Genomic DNA, 19,373 nt, shown 5'->3' with positions numbered 1-19,373 from the left:
AATCAATGTAAAAGCAAATAACGCGTGCAAACCCATTAGGAAAGAAATAAAAGCTCGGGATTTGGGTGGGAGGAGGAGGAGGAAGAGGAGGAGGAGGACAGTCGCTGCCCAGAGCGGAGGGAGTATTTCTTTTCTCTGGGCGCTGGCAGAGGTTTATTCCCTCTCCAAGCGCCCAGAGAAAGGAAAATGCTTTGTTCATTCTGGACAGCCAAAGCCTTCTTAAGCGCCACTGAAAGGCTCCTCTGGCAGCCCAGAAAAGCTGGGATTAAAGGGGGAATGGCTGGAATTAAAGGGGGAATGGCAGGAAACTGGCGGGCCTTTGTGTCACTCTCAAATTTCCTGGGAATTTTTTCCAGGCTCGGGTTCTTAAGTAGAAAATGGTTCTTAAGAAGAGGCAAAAAATCTTGAATACCCAGTTCTTATCTAGAAAAGTTCTAAAGTGGAAGCGTTCTTAAGTAGAGGTACCACTGTACTTTGTTCCAGGAGTGAAGTGCTACCAGCTTGGATGTACTGGTAGCAGCAGCCGCCGGGGTTTTGGAGACCCAGTAGTGGTGGCAGCGTGAGGCTCTGCCCATCTGCCTGGATGTGGGCACTTCCTTTTTTTAACTCTCTGTGCCAGTGAAGGATTGCAATTTTTTTTACTACCACACTGTGGGGGGTGGCTTATTTTGTGGGTGTGGCTTGATAGTCATGTGACCAGATAGGAATGGCTTGCCAGCCATGTGACCAGGTGGGAGTGGTTTCACGATCATGTGTCCAGGGGGTGGCTTAAAGGTCATGTGACAAAACTGGATCACATGACTCTGAGACACAGCAACTGTCATAAAAGCCTTCTGCACGTGCGCAGAGGGTGAAAAAGCACGTACAATGGTAGCATATGTTCAACAATGGTGCAAGCATGTGCTTCCAAACTTGTATGGAAGGCAAGTACCTTTGTACCTTTGGTTCTCTTGCCTAAGAGTAGAACCTTGATTTTCTCTATATTAAATTTAATTTTGTTGGATAGGGCCCAATGTTCACATTTGTCAAGATCTTTTGTAATCCTGAGTTTATTTTATGTGGTGTTGGGTATTCCTGGAGGCTTAGATACTTTGCTGGACAATTTGAAGGCTGAGATCTACTCTCCTCTCCCTATTCCTGATAAGATTGATTGAAAAGTTAATGTCCAGTCACATCCAACTCCAGGGCACTGTGCTCATCTCTGTTTCTTGGCCAAGGGAGCCAGCATTGTCCAAAGGCATTGTCCATGTCCGTGGGGCCAGTATGGCTCTATTCCAAAGGTGCACAGAACACTGTTACCTTCCCATCACAGTTGTACCTATTTATCTACACACAGTCGCATGTTTTTGAACTGCAAGGTGCACAGGAGCTTAGGTAAGTAATGGAAGCTCACTCCATCACATGGTACTTAGGCCTCAAACCTGGGCTGCCTGCTTTCTGACAAGCTCAGTATCTTTAACCATTGAGGCATTGCACCCCCAACCTTAAAAAAAGTATGGGGAAATTGCTCCAAACCTGTATTTTGAGGATACATGTTGAAGGAAGATAGCACCCACCCCTCTCATAGAAAAATGAAATTTCCTAGGAAATATTGAAATGGAAGCATATGTTTTACTGGGTGAGGAAAGGAGAAACATGTTCTAAAGACAAAGCAGCTTCCTGCAGCTCCCCCCTGCCCCCCATCAGCTCCAGGGTGATGGGATTTATCCTTAGGACATGATAGGATTAGCCCTCTACCGCATGGCACCTGGAAAATTACCAGCACTCAAACAAGTCTTGGAGACAGCCTAAAGGATTAGCTAAGGGGAGGGGTCTGACCACCAATCAGAGTGCATTACTTATACAGGAATAGGAAACTCTGAGGCCAACAAAGGTTATAAAAAGATCAGGGACTCCCAGCAACCCTCTCTTCTTTTTCCTTTAGCATCTGGAAGCATGTCATCCACCTTTTCTGTTCAGGAGCTTATGTCATGTGCTCCTTTCCTCCATTAAACCTTCTTTCCAAGCAACTTCTATGAATCCAATGCCTTTTTCCCCACTTGGACCTGAACCCAGAAGGATATTCTTTCCAACACTATGAAGATCCAGCTGAAACTCCACAAGCTTAACTATTCCAGAAGGAACCCAACACTGTGAACATTTTGCTCTCCCAGTAGAGAGAAGTTGATTGTTTCCAATCAGCCTAGGTGCATTTTGGGGAGGAACTGAATTTAAAGTTGCTAATTTGGTCTCAAATTTAATCATTTAATGCTTTCTTTAAATCTTAAAAAACTCTAATTTAAATTAAAACAGGGCCCTTGATGCAGGCCTGTCTTTGCCCACCCAAATAGAGAGGACAGCAGTGAGGGGCAAATTTTCATTGAGTTCCACAGATCTTTCTGACACATCACAGAGCTTGGTCCTCTGTGCAAAAATGTCAGAAAGTGAGCAGTGCTCATCAAAAGTCAAATCCTCTTTTCTCTTTTCTGCATACCTCTTTTCTGCACGGAAAATCAATAAAGTGCACTGTGTTGTGGAGTTTGACAATGCTGAAGGACATTTTACTTAAAGTTTACCGAGTCTTTTCTTATTTCTCAGGGTTCCAAAGAATCCCAATTTGGTCCATGCTAACAACAACCACAAAGCCGTTTCGGATCATTTTTGTTTTCAGTACTAAAATAAGCCAACTTGTACATTTTTTCACATTCAGAACACATATAAAAACATTTCAATGCACAGCCTGATAGCAACATTTCAATTCTCAATACTTTTGACTGTAATAACATGCATTTAACTTGCATAGCGTAAGATCCAGGTTGGGTATGAAATATTTATGCACTCAGCCTAACAATGTCTCATGGTTTAGAGGCACCCAAATTGATTTTTCTTTTAATTAGACTACATTTTGGCTCTGCAGAGGGTCATTACATTTGTCAGAAGCAGAAGGCTCCTAGATGGATAGAAAGTATTAGATCAGCCTCATTTGTCAGCTCAAGGAGAGCTGAGGGGCCAAGAATTGGCTTTAGTTATAACATGTTCAGACACCAAGATCAGCTCTATTTTCTCCCTCAAGGTGGCAGATTCACCCAAAAAATTTGCAGCATTCAGAAAGTTCAAATGTTCACCTCCCCTCCAGTCACATGACTGAATTTGGAGCCTTCAGCAACTAGTCTATATTTATGGCCTATGGTCGCATGACTGTGATTTAAAACATTTTACGCCAAAACAGGCATTTATTTCCAGTTTTCAACAAAAACCACCTCAAGCAAACCATGAGCCGAGGTGGCGCAGCAGGTAGAGTACAGTACTGCAGGCAACTAAAGCTGACTGTAGATCTGCAGGTCAGCAGTTCAAATCTCCTCACCAGGTGAAGGTTGACTCAGCCTTCCATCCTTCTGAGGTGGGTAAAATGAGGACCCGGATTGTGGGGGCAATATGCTCACTCTGTTAAAAAGTGCTAATGCTAACATGATGCACACACAAACAAGATTTCAGCATTTTTTTTGCTTCCACACATGCAGTACGGCATCCTCATCTGTTCTGGTAGGAACCAGCTACTGCTCACGACCCTGTTCCCCCCCCCCTTCTCACTGGACATCTTATAAATCACATTCTCCAATGAATCACATTGGCAGGCTGTGAAACCCCACACCCCTCCTGACTCCAGTAACCTAGGACACAATCAGCAAAATAAACATTTGTGGAATGTAGTTTGAATTAGTACAATCAGCCACTCCATCAGCTGTCCCCCCTCCATCTTATGGCAACTTGAAAAGTTTACAAGTTGATACTGTAGAGGGTAAAACTTGAACATTTTAGTTTTTTTTTAAAAAAGTACCAGAAGAAATTTTCACAAAAATATATTGGCCAAGTGTGTAGGTAGAGTTGATACCAATGGAGATTCTCAGTCATCTAAGTCATGGTTGTGCCAAACATGTTTTTTTTTAAAGGCAACTGGACTTTCTTTGTTTTTGCTTGAAGACATTTCACTTTTCATCCAAGAAGCTTCTTCATGACCTGAAGAAGACAATAGCTAGGACCTGTATTCAGTTTGAAGAAAAATAAATTGCATGGAACCTACATTGGAGGGGGTGAGCAGAAACAGCATCCCTAATTTAACACCAATCATTGGCTAAATAACCAGGAATTCCAGCCTGGCTTTTAGGAAGTGAGCATTCAGTCTTCTGTGTGTGGATTATTTTATTAACTTGAACTGAATGAATTGCTCCTGCAACCTAGGAGAAGTGGGGTAGAAAGTATTTGGAGTAAGACTATTGCTTGATCCATTTTTAAAAGTGTGATGGCCTAATTTATCCTTCTTGAACTAATATTTGAATTGGAACACTTTTGCTCTGAAGTGTGCCCTTCTTAAGTTTTCTGATACCATTCTCAGTCCAAGAAAGCTTGTAGTAATGTCTGCATTAGCAAAATTGCTTATAAAGTGTGTATGATAGTGTGGGTAATCATATACAATGGTTGTGTGAAAAGCTAAGGAATGAAACTGTTTTAAGAAGTTCACAGATGCAGACATTTGACAATTTATAGGCATATGGTGTGTACTGAACTGTTCTGTCCCAGTGATGAGCACCCCCCCCCTGCCAAGAAATAGGCCCACACATACTGATTTAACAAGATTTTCTCAATATTGAATACCTAAGGGTAGGTTTGAAAGTGGTCTTCCTATTGTCTCCATTCCCAAAATATTTTGAAATAAAGGGGCTTAGATCAGGATATCAATTTCAAAAAGAGTTTCATTCATTGAACGCTGTTGTGCTTTCTGTTGTTTTGCATTATAGGGTTTTAAAATGCTTCTGAAACTACTTTACCTTCCATTATCACAAAATATTAGAACCTCCGTGGTTTTTAAAATAAGAGCACTTTTGTTTTATTTTGCTTTTTAATGTAATTATGTTGAACTGTGTATTACTTTTAAATGTAAATCATTTTAATTCATGGTAAATTATTTTTAATGAGTGTTGTCTCACTTTTGGGACTGTTTGCTGGTGAAAAACAAGACAGTGTTTTATAATTAAATGGGTAAACGACATTTAGATTTTTCTAGGAGAAATACGTACATTCCTGAGTCTTGGGCTATGTCCAGGGGTGGGCTACTGCCCGGACTGGGGGGAGGAATGCACTGGGGTAGGAAAAATGGAGCTCCACCCCAGAGCATCCAATTTGCACTGAAAGATGTTGAAAGAAAATGCAGGGTGTCCTGCATAAGCCACGCCCACAGTGTGGCAGTAAAAATTTGGTAACCCTTCACTGACTATGTCCCATGTAAATCTCTCAATCCCAAAATTTGATTGCGGCGCAGGCGGAGTAACACTCGGACACAGAAGGTTTGGGTATAATGGGGTCACTTTATTAAATCAGATATCAATTAACTAATTAACCAATTAAACCACATGACCTGCAGGGGTCATAAATCAAATGGGGGCGGAGTCAACTGTCACCAACCTCCTTGCGTTGGCGTAGGGGAGTGGTAAAATTACACCTGCACCCTACCCCATGCCACGCCCTCATGGCGTGTGGGATGGCTCGCCCCTGGTCTCTGGTAAGCCCCAGCCAGCGAGCCCCAGGAGCGACCCCCTCCCCCATCCAAGCCGGTCGAGCCCTGTAATAAGAGAAGGAGATTGCCCCTCACCTCACTAGAGGTGCCCCTAAAGGAGATCACACAGTTGCTGCTTACGCCCATTTCCGCCCCCTTTCGGCCACAGCAGGGGGTGAAATTATAAATTTATTCCCCCTGCTCCCTCCCCTTGCACATAATTGTGCAGGCACCTCTGCAGGTCTGCTAAAAATTTGTCATTCCCCTCGTCTGTCAGGTGTACCCCATCCCCTCTATACAATGTTAACTGGGTTGCTCTAATATTGGGGTGATCTATCACTCCGCCCCCCCCACCTGAAGCACCCATTTCTTCACTGCTCTGTTGACTCTCTTCCTGGCTCTATCCACCGCCTTTGGGTCTATGGCTTGCCTCCAACACCTCCGGGGTAGTATATTGGACCACAGCACCCTTGTGGCTGGCTTGCAGGGTGTCTTCCTTCTATTCTATCAGTGGCTGGCTTGCAGGCTGGCTTGCAGTGTGGCAGTAAAAATTTGGTAACCCTTCACTGACTATGTCCCATGTAAATCTCTCAATCCCCAAATTTGAATCTTTCTCACAGCCATATGGAACAGGTGAGCTTGATGGAGGGTGACTTTTTCAAAGCAATCAAGGAGACATAATAGCAGGAACATCACAAGGAATCACTGTTCTAACCGGCGTTCTTTTACATTCAATTAGAAATGACTCGTTTTTCTGTCACTTACCAGCATATCCCACCATTGCTGCCACCCCCTCCTCACTTCTCCCATTTTCTGCTTCCGGCTTTGATAGCCAAAGTGCTAATTGCCAAACACAGCATTCTCATACATTTTACATTGGGAGCGATTTGGCAAATCCCACCGGGATGCAAATATATTCATGAATTCATGCAAGGGCACATACCTGACAAGCCAATCTATGGATTATTTTTAACTATTCAACCAGGCTTTAAAAACAACAGCAACAATGCTGAGTAGCAGGCTTCATTCTAATGTGAAAAAGTTGAATTGGAAAAGTAAAGTACAGCGATTGCAATAATTCTGTGTGGAAACAAACTTATAATTAACGAGGCAGTTCAGAATTTATTCAAGGTGGATATTTCCCCCCATTCCCAGAAAAGACTGAACATGTCAGAAAATAAGTTAAGTAACTATAAAATTCTCTTCTTACCCTTATCTGTGTTCTGTGTCTTTCTCAATCTCAGATTCTCTACCATACCTGGAAATTTGAGGGTCCTGCCCAATATCTTACAAACAGACTCTCTTCTGGGTGGATTGCTCTGATATTGAAGTCACTTTTCCAATTTAGGACTCACCACCCTGAGTGGTCTCTTGTGGTACTTGTCTATTACCACAATGTTTAATTGATTGGCCAATGCTTGCCTGTCCATCTGGATTTGGAAGTCCCACAGGATCTTAGCCCTCTTATTCCCCATGACCTTCTGTGGAATCTTCTAACTGCATTTGGGAAGGTCTAATGATTCATATACTTAATTGTTGTTTGGAAGCCACCCAGCTTTGCTCTAAAATGGGCAGGTATATAAATATTTTTAAACAATATTTTCCTCCTCCTCCCCTCCCCCCCCTCCTCCTCCTACTCCAAGATGGGTAGCAAATGCAGAATTTCACATTTCTCCATGCTTTCTTTGAAAGCTGAAGTCCAGTAATTCCTATATACAATAGCTACTAATTGGTTGAGCCATCCAATGTTCCTGCTTGCATCTTATACATTGACCCTGTGAATTGGGCTGGCTCTGCCTAGCCAGCACCTTGGATCCTGTGTAGTGTGGTAGACCCCTGCTTCTATGGATCTGGTGCTTAATGTCTGTTGATGTGCTGCTATTATCAGTGCCTCAGTGCTGTCTTTTAGAGGGAGGAAAGGAGAGGGGGAAGGAGGGAGATAGAGAGAACTTCCAAGTTTTAGAATTTAGAAAACTGCACAAATGTATACCTGATGAAGGTGCCAATAAAATTTGAGTTCACAAGTTACTTTCCTCCTCCATTCTCCATTTCTCTGCTTTTGCTAGACATGATAGCAGTAGAATAGAATGAAGAGAATAGAATAGAATTTTTATTGGGCAAGTCAAGTGTGATTGGACACATAAGGAATTTGTCTTGGTGCATATGCTCTCACTGTAGATAAATATATATATATATATATTCCATTTTACAACAGCACGAAGCTTGGAAACTTCAGCCTGATGATGGTGAATGTGACAATACTTAATGACAGTCTGGGTACAAATAAGCAATCCAAACATATTAGGAACCAGTCAAAATAAATTGTAAGGATAAAAGCAGCAAAGTTACAGTCATACCGTCATTAGTGGGAGGATATGGGTGATGGGAACGGTGAGAAGATTAATAGTAGTGCAGACCTAGGAAATAGTTTGACAGTGTTGAGGGAATTATTTGTTTAGCAGAGTGATGGCATTCGTGGAAAAATGTTCTTTTCTAGTTGTTTTGGAGTGCAGTGCTATATAGCAGTGATGATGAACCTATGGCACAATTGTCACTGGTGGCATGCGGAGCCATATCTGCTGGCACGCGTGCCATTGCCCTAGCTCAGTTGCCACGTGCATGTGTGTACTGGCCAGCTGATTTTTGGCTCGCACAGAGGCTCTGGGAGGACGTTTTTTGGCTTCCAGGAAGCCTCCAGGGGAATGGGGGAGGGTGTTTTTACCCTCCCCTGGCTCCAGGAAAGCCTTTGGAGCCTGTGGAGGGTGAAACACGAGCCTACTGGGACCACCAGAAATTGAGAAATGGGCCATTTCCAGCCTCCAGAGGACCTCTGGGGGGGGAGAGCTGTTGTCATACTTCCCAGGCATTGAATTACATTTTTGGCACCTGATGGAAAAAAGGTTTGCCATCACTGCTCTATAGCATTGTTCTGAGGGTAGGAGTTGAAACAGTTTGTAGTCCAGGATATGAGGTGTCTGTAAATATTTCCACAGCCCTCTTTTTGAATTGGATGGTATCTCAATGGAAGGCAGGTTGGTAGAAATTGTTTTTTTCTGCAGTTCTGATTATCCTCTAAAGTCTCTAAAGTCTGTGTCTGTCTTGTTGGGTTGCAAAACTGAACCAGATAGTTATAGAGGTACAGATGACAGAGTCAATGATTCATCTGTAGAATTGTATTAGCAGCTCCTTGGTCAGTTTGAGCTTTTTGAGTTTGCATAGAAAGAATATTCTTTGTTGTGCTTTTGGGATGATATTTTTGATGTTAGGTGTCCATTTTAGATTTTGCTATATGGCTGAATCTAGATATTTGAAAGTTTCTACTGTTAATACTGTGCTGAAACTATGTAGCAACTAAGGATTTGTAAATCCATTGAAAAAGCTGAGTTTCCACCACTGTACATGCACCACCACCTTGTTTTTGGCATTTTTTAATTTTTTTTTAAATTTTTCGGCACTGCACATGCAGGAATGAGGGTTATTTATACCTTCTCTTGGGCCTTGCCCTTGAGCTTCCTGTTCCTGGGCAAGAAATGTATTCTGTTGACTGTTTAGTCAATCTCCCATGGGGCCATGTGGAATCATGTTTGCATGAAACAAGTTTGGTTGAAGCCTGGACTCTCGAAGATGATGTAATGCAGAGGCTTGTGTCCTGAAAGGGTATTGGGCAATTCCTATAGTGTCTTAATGGCATTCCTGATTTGGATATTAAGTGAGGGCTGATTCTACTATTCTACCTAATTCTGCCATTGTTTAAAATATCCTGTCTTGAATGGATTACTAAATCTAGATTTCTAAAAGTTGGTCTCAATTTAGTATCTTGAAACTGTGGCTCTGAGTTTCTGTCTCTCTTTAAGATTTTTATTTCTCTTTTAGGGGAAATATAATATCTACTTTCTTAATATTTCATTTTTCTAGAAGAGAGCTGGGTGCTGACTTTCTACAGTCATAAGCATGAAAACTGGTTGTCAGTCACTTTTTTCAGTGCCATTGTAACTTTGAATGGTCACTAAACAAATGGCTGCAAGTTAAGGGCTGCCTGTATTGATAGCCTTTAATACTTTGCCATTCAGAGAAATCCTCACCCATAAGAAAAAGCAATAGCTGGCACCAACCGAGAAACAAAAATGGAAAGCATCTGAAGGCGATTCTGCAGAGTTTAGAAAAAGAAGAAAAATAACAGGCATTAAGAAACATTTAGCTACCTAAGGGGGACATTGTGCTAGAGCCTAATGCAAAGACAAATGTTCACCTACCTCCTTTTATTAGTTCTCTTCTCCTATCATCAAGCTATCAATTCCTCATCGGTCTTGTTCCAGACTACAAATCTCTGCACTGACTAGAAAACAGGAATTAATTACCTTGCAGGACAGATCACATGGTAGTCCAAACTGCAGACTAAAAGTCAATTCTCAGATATGCATGATGAATTACCGGTAATAAAAAAATAAAATAAAGCCAGATTAAAAATAAATATTATGATTTGGTTCTTTTATGGGTTGGAATATTTGAACAGATCCTCTTTTGTGAAAAAGCTGTGCTTGACTAAGTTGCTACGGGCATAAGTAGATGCCCTCTTAAAGGATCAATCCCCAGCTGAGAAATACAATTACAAATGCACAAGGAGCGTTCATTCAGGCTTTTTTAATGGACAGTGGGGTGGCACTTGCTTTGATGACACACAAAGATTTGTTTAATCTGTTGTACTTTGCACACATCATCTGCCATCAAATCCATATCGACTCCTAGGGACCACATAGATAGAATTTTCTCCATGATGATCTGATCTAGTCTTTCAAATTTCCCAATGGTGCGTTCATTATCAGTGTTACTGAGTCCATCCACCTTGCTGCTAGTCACCCTCTTCTCTGTATCTTTCCACCATTACCAGCACTGGAGCCTTTTCCAAAAGTCGAGTCTTTGCATAATATGTCCAAAGTGAGAGAATTTGAAACAGGTCACTTGTTCCTTGAGTGAGATCTATTGATCCATTTGATAACACTGTAGGAAGTTAGCACTCACACTTCTCCTAGAAAAATGAAATATCCTAGGACAGTGATGGTGAACCTACGGCATGGGTGTCACAGATGGCATGCAGAGGCATATCTACTGGCATGCCAGCCATTGCCCTAGCTCAGCTCCAGCACATATGTGCACACTAGGTAGCTGACTTTCAGCTCGCATGGAGACTCTGAGAGGGCATTTTCGGCTTCCAGAAGGCCTCCAGGGGGATGGGGGAGGGTGTTTTTGCTCTCCCCAGGCTCCAGGGAAGGCTTTGGTGCTTGGGGTGGTGAAAAACGGGCCCACCTGGCCCTCCAGAAGTTGGGAAATGGGCTGTTTCTGGCCTTCAGAGGACCTCTGGGAGCAATTTTTGCCCTCCCCAGGCATTAAATTATGGATGTAGGCACTCGCGCAGGTGCAGTAATGTGTGCGCATATGCTTTTGGTGCCTGAGGGGGAAAAGGTTCACCATCACTGTCCTAGGAAATATTAAAAAGGCAGCATATTATATAGAATATCCCTGGAAATATGCTTTTAGGCAGGAAAAAAAGACTCACTCTTAGTAGCCTCCACCTTTGTCAATGTGTCATCAAGGAATGGCCCAGCTCACTCATCCCCTCCCTACCTTTGTTAATAGCCTGGACCAGTCTATTCTACTACATACTGCAACGGTTGAGTTTGTCAATATATGAACTAACCAGCAATGTATGTTTGCAGGAAATAGTATGTTACTTTAAGAGCTAGGACTGCAATTAGTTATATAAGGAAGACAGATGTGTTCCTCTCTATTGTATTGTACTGTATTGTTGGTTGTTGGTGGCTATTGCAGTTAATCTTGCTAAGGCTTGCTATTGTTATGTGCTAAAATATTGCTATGTGCTAAAGTATTGCTGTGTGCTAATATATAGCTGTGTGCTTAATATTGCTATGTGTTAAATGTTAGTCTATGTACTTGCTGTATGCTTAATATTAGTCCATGTATTATACAGTGTTCCCTCGATTTTCGTGGGGGATGCGTTCTGAGACCGCCCACGAAAGTCAAATTTCTGTGAAGTAGAGATGTGGAAGTAAATACACTATTTTTGGCTATGGACAGTATCACAAGCCCTCCCTTAATACTTTAAACCCCTAAATTACCATTTCCCATTCCCTTAACAATCATTTACTCACCATTATTACTGGCATTCACCATTGAATAAGACACTTAGTGATCCTGATATTTATAAACATAATTATTTATTAACAATAATTATTTTTTTGTTATTTATTTGCAAAAATTATTAACATAACTAAGGATCTTCTTCAATCACCACTTCATCGGGCACTTCTGCAATGGATGCTAAAGGCAATGGTGTGACAGACCTCTTGGTTTTCGTGATGAACATAGTTATGGGTATTTGTTGGCACAGTTTCTTCTTCTGGGCTAATATGGCTCTTTACGGTGCAACAATGTTGTCAAGGGAGGCCTTAAAGTGTATAGAGCAAGTCAAGTTGGGATCCCGAAGTTCCACAATCTGTTGGAGATGTGCAGTGCTTCTGTGCACTTCTGCAAGCCGTTCAAGCATTAGGCCAACCGAGATTTTGGCCAATCAGCAATGGCAGATGAAAGTTTGGCCAATCAGCAATGGCAGATGAAAGTTTGGCGATGATGTCATCAGGCAGAAAAAAACCTGGTATAGAAAAAAAACCTGCGAAGTATTTTTTTAATTAATATTTTTTGAAAAACTGTGGTATAGGCTATTCACGAAGTTTGAACCCACGAAAATGGAGGGAACATTGTAGTATGGTATTGTCTTTTTCCCCACTTGGAAATGAACCCAGAAGGATGTTCCTTACAACAATTTGTTAGTTGGTTTGCTTGGCTATCTGTCATATTCTAAAGAATCTTTGCTCCATATCATGGAGCTATATGCCATCACAAGTCTTACATTTTGTGGACTATGGACTCATTTATTTGGGGACATCACTGTGATGCATTCTACTACAACCTATTGTCCTCTTAGAAAGCCTCCTGCTGCATTTATATGATGGGATATATTCCTGCCCAGAAGCTTTGCAGAAGTCTGTTGTAGACTTTAATTTTGACTCTGAGCCTTGATTTTGTAAATAAATAAATTTTAAAAATTACAGTGTTTATGAAATTGGGTGCATAATTAGTGCAATGCAGGACCTTTCTCCACTGCTGAATTTTTGTCTAACTGATCTGCAGAAAACTACCTGCTTGAAAGTTACTTTCTTCTTGAGTCTTGAATCCCTCTCCCATTCTTGAGTTCCTCTCTTACGTATCTCTCCAAAGTCTGTTCCAAGGCATATGATAATATTTTTCTATTTATGCCCATGTAGGCAAAGTATTGCAGGTGGACTTCTTCAAAATTTCTATTCTCCCTCTTTTGCACATCATCATTAAGCAGGAAAAACATCCACTGATCTCAGCACTGCAGCAAGATTGAGGTGGGGTGCCTCTAGGTTTACCCATGTAGCACCTCACATTGCCACCTTAAGGGGTCTAGGAAGAATCCCCTTTCCCTGGCAGACTCTTCCCTATTGGAAGCTCTTCCTCTTGAAGTTCGACAGGCCTCTGCCCTCCTTGCCTTCCATAAAGCTTTGAAAAATCTGTTTTCTTCCCTATAAGCAGAGATAATCTGAGGTGGACGAGGATTTAAATGAAGGACAGTATGTTAGAAGCTGAACTTTAGCACCAGGTTTTTAGTAATTTATAGTTTTTATTGATTGTCTTAATTGTTGTTTGGAAGCCACCCAGCTTTGCTCTAAAATGGGCAGGTATATAAATATTTTTAAACAAACAAACTGCAGGATACTTTCCAGTCCCTCTAGGCACACTCCTGTGGCATTCCTCCTACAACCTAATCTGTCCAAAAAACATTTTAGAATACAGTATTAGTGGAATGTATCCTCCTCCTCCTCCTCTTCCTCCTCCTCCAAGATGGGTAGCAAATGCAGAATTTCACATTTCTCCATGCTTTGTTTGAAAGCTGAAGTCCAGTAATTCCATTTTAGTGATGTGCTAAATTGATACACTCTACAGAATTAAAATGTTTAAATACTGCCAGCTGAGCAACCTAGTACTCTTTGAATTATGTAGAAGGAAGGCACATACCTGAAACAGCTTGAAACAGCTATTGTGTGCTGTTCTGATCCCACTCACAATAGGTCACCTAATTTTGCCATCATAGGTCATGGAAAGGGCGCCACACAGCAAATTGCTCCTTCCCACTATGGATTTAGGGGCATTGGGAGGAGACGTTGTTCTGTGGGTGAGTTACAGTGTTAGAGAGAAGAAGAATAGACAATGCTGCAAGCAAAGTTTCAGGGAAGAACTCAGTAAAGTAAAAGATGCCCAGGATAAATCCAATTTGGTGAATACATAGGACGTTGTCAGTGTATGGAAGGTGTGTCCAGGCTCGACTAACAAACCCAAGCAAATCAGAACTCTGAGACCAAGCTCTTTCTCAAAGGTCTTCTTTAATGAGTACATCATATCAGCACAGATTCCATGGAAAACCAAATCTAAACCTTTCCTGTGGTTTCAGTATAATCCAACTAGGAAATAACTCCATTGCCAAAGTCACGTTGGCCAATTGGTGGGCTTTTCAGACACTCCTCCTTAAACCTTATTGGTTGCCCATAGAGACAACCTTAGTCCTCCTGAGAAAGCTCTTTGTTGTGATGCATTCCAACCTCCTTCCCTCCTTTCCCCTCTGTATGGCAACCGAGGAACAGAGAGATGGCTGCAGCCAGATTCAGTTTGAAATTGACAGGGTGACTGAAAGTAAGACAACTTCTTTCTTCAAATGAAGTGAGAGGAGCAGCCCAACAGGAATGTTACCTTCTATAACAGCTCCAACAGACAAGTGCTGGTAACAATCTTTCCTCCTCCCGACCTAATTTTGGGAGATCCTGCTACCTCTGCAAAGTCCAAGCAATGACTCAGGCCAGAGGCAAGGTATATCTGCCTGAAAAACCTAGAAAATGCTAGCTAAGCAAGCCAAATCTGGGATGGCTAAAGAATAATAGGACCTGAAGCAGCGTTGTCTGTTCAGAGGATGACTAAGAAAGGGACAAGCTACGCCTTGGTAAGGGCAGACTGGGAAAAAAGAAAAATGAGGAGAGGAAGATAGATGGATAAGAATAAGATACATAAGTAAGTAATATACAACTGAGTAAGTAAGATACATAAGGAAGTACAATAAGTAAGATATAGAAATGAGTAAACTCATTGAAGTGTATAAAAACTAGCTTCATGGCAAACCTATAGAAACCTTTAAAAATATACCCATTGATAAAATATAGCATAAGATGCATTGTAAAAGAAAAGATTTAGAAACTGAATCTGTACATAGATGATATTTAGAAAATAAGCAGCCAATTACAATGTTGTTGGAAAAGAAAATTTTATTTTCTATTGTTATGCAAGAAATATTCCTCTGCCACGAAAAGAGATAAAACTTCACTTTGCCTGTTGTCTATTCCATTTCCCCAAAGGAGCCTATCATGTAGTTGATGAAGCATAACAAATTTTTATAGCCCTTGTGGTTGCCATTACATGCTGTCAGCTTAAGAGGAAAACCACAGCTTTAACTCTGTTACAGTTAAATACAACTTCAGCCAGTTTCACTCATAGGCAATTGGAATGAGAAGAAAATGACAGAATTCAATTTTGCTTGTATGTGCTGGCCTACAAGCCCCTATAAACCTATCAATTCTTACTGCACAAAATGTAGAAATGGTTAGCAATTCAAATTCTAGCTGTTTTCCTTGTCTAAAAAGACTAGACTAGACTAGACTAGACTAGACTAGAATAGAATAGAATAGAATAGAATAGAATAGAATAGAATAACAGAGTTGGGAGGGACCTTGGAGGTCTTCTAGTCCAACCCCGTTTAGCCAGGAAACCCTGTACCACTTCAGAAAAATGGTTGCCCAACATGTTCTTAAAAACCTCCAGGGTGGGAGCATTCACACCTTCTGGATGCAAGTTGTTCCACTGATTAATTCTTCTGTCAGGAAATTTATCCTTAGTTCCCAGCTGCTTCTCTTCTTGTTTAGTTTCCACCCCTAGCTTCTTGTTCTACCCTCAGGTGCTTTGGAGAATAGCCTGACTCCCTCTTCTTTGTGGCCACCCCTTAGATATTGGAACACTGCTATCATGTCTCCCCTGGTCCTTCTTTTCATTTAATTAGACATATCTAGTTCCTGCAACCGTTCTTCATATGTTTTAGCCTCCAGTCCCCAATAATCTTTGTTGCTCTTCTCTGCACTTTCTAGAGTCTCAACATCCCTTTCGCCTTGTATATCCTTATGCCTCTCCCAAGGACTTGAGTTTTCAGGATTGAGTCACTTCCTGTCACTCAATTCAGTCCTCACCTGTTCTTCTTCATAACAGAGGAGACCACATCACTGGCTCTTAAGTGTAGAAATTCTTAAGTAGCTCAGGCTTTCCTATGTTGTTCCCTAAATAATGCTTAATTTGAAGTTCTTTCATGTGAAAAAAGTTATACTTTTTTGCATTGCAAAAGGGAATGTCATGCGAACTCGGCAGAATAAGGCAGGAGAGGGGGCTTCAAAAATTTTAGCAAGAGATTGTCTGCCTGGTTGCTGGGTGGATGTGGCCACAGTGGATGTGGTGTAGTTGATCTCCTGCACCATGGGGGGTGGGGTGGGGAGTTTGCCCTATCTGGGCTCCGGAGGCTTCCTTTGAGCCTCCGGGAGGGCAAAAATGTCCTTCCCAGGCTCCGGAGGCCCTCCCAAACTTCTAGTACGCCCATTTTTCACTGTCCTGAGCCTCCACACATGCCCTGCACTTACCTGCATCTAAAATGGACCACATGGGGACTCCTGGGAGGGACGGAGCAGGGTGAACAGGGCCAGCCAGGAGTGGGATTTGAGGGATTCTCTGAACAGCACAGAATCTTAGCTAGAGGTTCTCCCAAGCCCCTGCAACCCCCAGCAGCCCACTCCTGGAATAAGAAGATTTCCTGGCACGTTGGTGCCTCAAATGGGTACAAGGGTGAAGAGGCTTCTAAAATTGAGGAAGAACCCAATGTCCCTTGCAAATGTAGTTCCTTGGCATTAAAGCAAACCTGCCTTCCACACTCACTTTTTTTTATTACATTAGTTTTCTGTAACCTCTAAGTCACACTGCTGCATTTTCATTATGAAGCCATTGAGCTGCCTTGGAGCTAACCTAAGGCAAGGCCAGAGTGGGATTTTATACCATCTTTGTACCAACAGTTGATTCACGAGAAGCTGAAATCTGAATGACCACCAAATTGTGCTGTTCATATTTGATGGTGTCCATTGCCAATTCCTACAAAGGGAATTGTCATTTCCGTCCCTACAACCCCACTGAAAAGTGAGGAAAATGGACACTCCATGATCTGCCTACAGTAGTTTCTCTAGATTTAGACTTGGACTAGCTTTAATATCACTTTAAAAGTACACTAATTGGCATACCCTTAAAATGAAATTTCATTGCATACAGCTCCAATAGATACTATATAAACACAACAAAATAAATAGCAACCTACATATATGACACAGAGAAACAACACAGCCTAATTTGGATTTACATGGTGATAAAAACGAATCTTACAAGTTCATACTCCAATTCAGTATGGTACTTCCCCATAAGCCTGTCAAGGGAAGGGGGATAGGACCGGGCCACACAAGCAGTAGATCAGCACACTTATGTGTGCATAGCTCAACTTGTATGAGTGGTAGGGCGGCATGCACACACATGCATGCACAGGTCGTTGTGCAAATGGAACTAAGTGCACATGTGCATAGTGTGATGGTGCAATGGCTGTGCAACTTGAGCTGCACATATGCACACCAGTCCACTGCTCACAGAGCTTGGTTCCAAATAGGCCATTGTTCAGGAGTTCTCCACGGCCGGAAGTTGGGGACCCCTGTGATAATCCATAACCTACTCGCTCTGTGGAAAGCTATTGAAGCAGTTAATCTTTCTTGCCATTCAACAAAGGAGACCGTATTTCACCATCTAAACTTGCTATAAGTTCTGGTAAAACTGTGGTGTGTTCAGATGGATCAAGATTGCAGCTCAAGAACTGTGAGTGGCTTCTCTTGAATGGAAGATGGAGGCCAGAAAGGCCTCACTTCCCTTCTCTTTCCCATCAATGCTTGTAACAGGAAGTGATGAGATGGGAAAGGAGAAGTATGTAATAACCCCTGAACATTTTCTTATGAAGGGAACATGTTCTGCCTCTTTTGACCAGCCAGATGAGGTTTGCCAAGCTCCAGCTATAAGCTAGTTAAACAGAGAGAAAATTAATAACCCTGTCCTGCCAGAGCATCAAATGCTCTGGGGACAGAACTCTATCTTTACTCTATCTTTACTTTCCTGTAAAGCTAGAGCAAAATCGTCTGTCTGAAGTTGACCCTACATGGCATCACTCCTTTACCATAGAGATCTAAAACACAGGCACAGGATTTCCATCGGTGTGAACTCTGCAAATACGCTTTGCCATGGTAAAGGTAGCAGTATCGCACAGTTTAAAATGGGTACTTCAGAAATGGTGTCTGTTAGATTTGGTGAATAATGGAAGAACACGTTGTAGCTTTAATTCCATTTATTGGCGTTAAGCTGGAATGTACCTCAGTATGTCGTAAAAGCAAGTATACAATACAAGAACAAGAAGTCCCCACAAGCGGCTTGCAGTCCTATTAATAAATCTTTTTCCTGTGTAGGTGCAGCTTGACAGTCGCTTGAATTTTGCCAGTCATGTCTTAGCCAATCCATAGCTGGAATGCAAATGGGATGGTATTAGCATACACAACCATGTCATCTGCAAAAAGTTTTAGTTTTAATTCAAGTTTTCCTATTTGGTAACCTCTCCACTCCTTGTCATTTCTAATTTTATTTGCTAAGACCTCAATTGCCAATACAAATAACATTGGGGATAGTGGGCAACCCTGCTTAGTTCCGTTCTGAATTTTAACCTTCTCTGTTCTATTACCATTTACCCTAATATAAGCTATATTGTCCTTATAAATTGCTTTTATAATTTGACAAAAGTTGTCTCCCATATTTAAATCTTTACATAATTGAAACAAGTAATCATGGTTAACTTTATCGAAAGCTTTGTACACATCTAACTGCATACACAACCATGTCGACCAGTGGTGAGAATCAAATTTGTTTACTACAAGTTCTTTGGCCTTGGTGGGCATGGCGTGGCATGGCTTGGTGGGCATGGTGAAGGATACTGGCAGGAGAAGGATACTGTAAAATCTCCATTCCCTCCCCACTCAAGAGGAAGATTACTGCAAAATCCCCATTTCCTCCCAATCAGTTGGGAATCAGTGGTGCGCAGGAGGCAGAAAATAGATGGGGGCGGGGCAGGTCAGAGGTGGCATTTACCAGTTTTCTGAACTACTCAAAATTACTGCTACTGGTTCTCCAGAACTGTTCAAAACCTGCTGAATCCACCTTTGGTGTCAATGCATAAGAAATCCTGTACCAGGAAACTTAGTGGGATGGGGAGACTGAATAATATCGAAAGTGTGGTTTTTTGGGGGGAAAACTGCCCAGAAGTCCCAAATTGCTATGAATAGGTATCAATATGTGTAATGGAGTATGTGGATAACCTCCGGGGATGAAGGGAAGAGTTGTTGTCTAGGAAACAGTCAGGCAAAAGAGGTGGGAGCCCTCAGTAGTTTAATGGTCAGAGAAACATTGAGGAAGAATCTGTCCGAATGGATCAAGCAATTGAAAGTGGAGGAGCTGGGCTCGATGTGGCCTGTGCATGATGCATCCTGCCTGTGGGGGTGCCGGTTTGGCACTCCTGGCCTAAAGCAAATTGTTT

The sequence above is a fragment of the Erythrolamprus reginae genome, chromosome 2 (genome assembly GCF_031021105.1).
Source record: "Erythrolamprus reginae isolate rEryReg1 chromosome 2, rEryReg1.hap1, whole genome shotgun sequence".
Lineage (NCBI taxonomy): Eukaryota > Metazoa > Chordata > Lepidosauria > Squamata > Dipsadidae > Erythrolamprus > Erythrolamprus reginae.
This window is presented reverse-complemented; position numbering follows the sequence as displayed.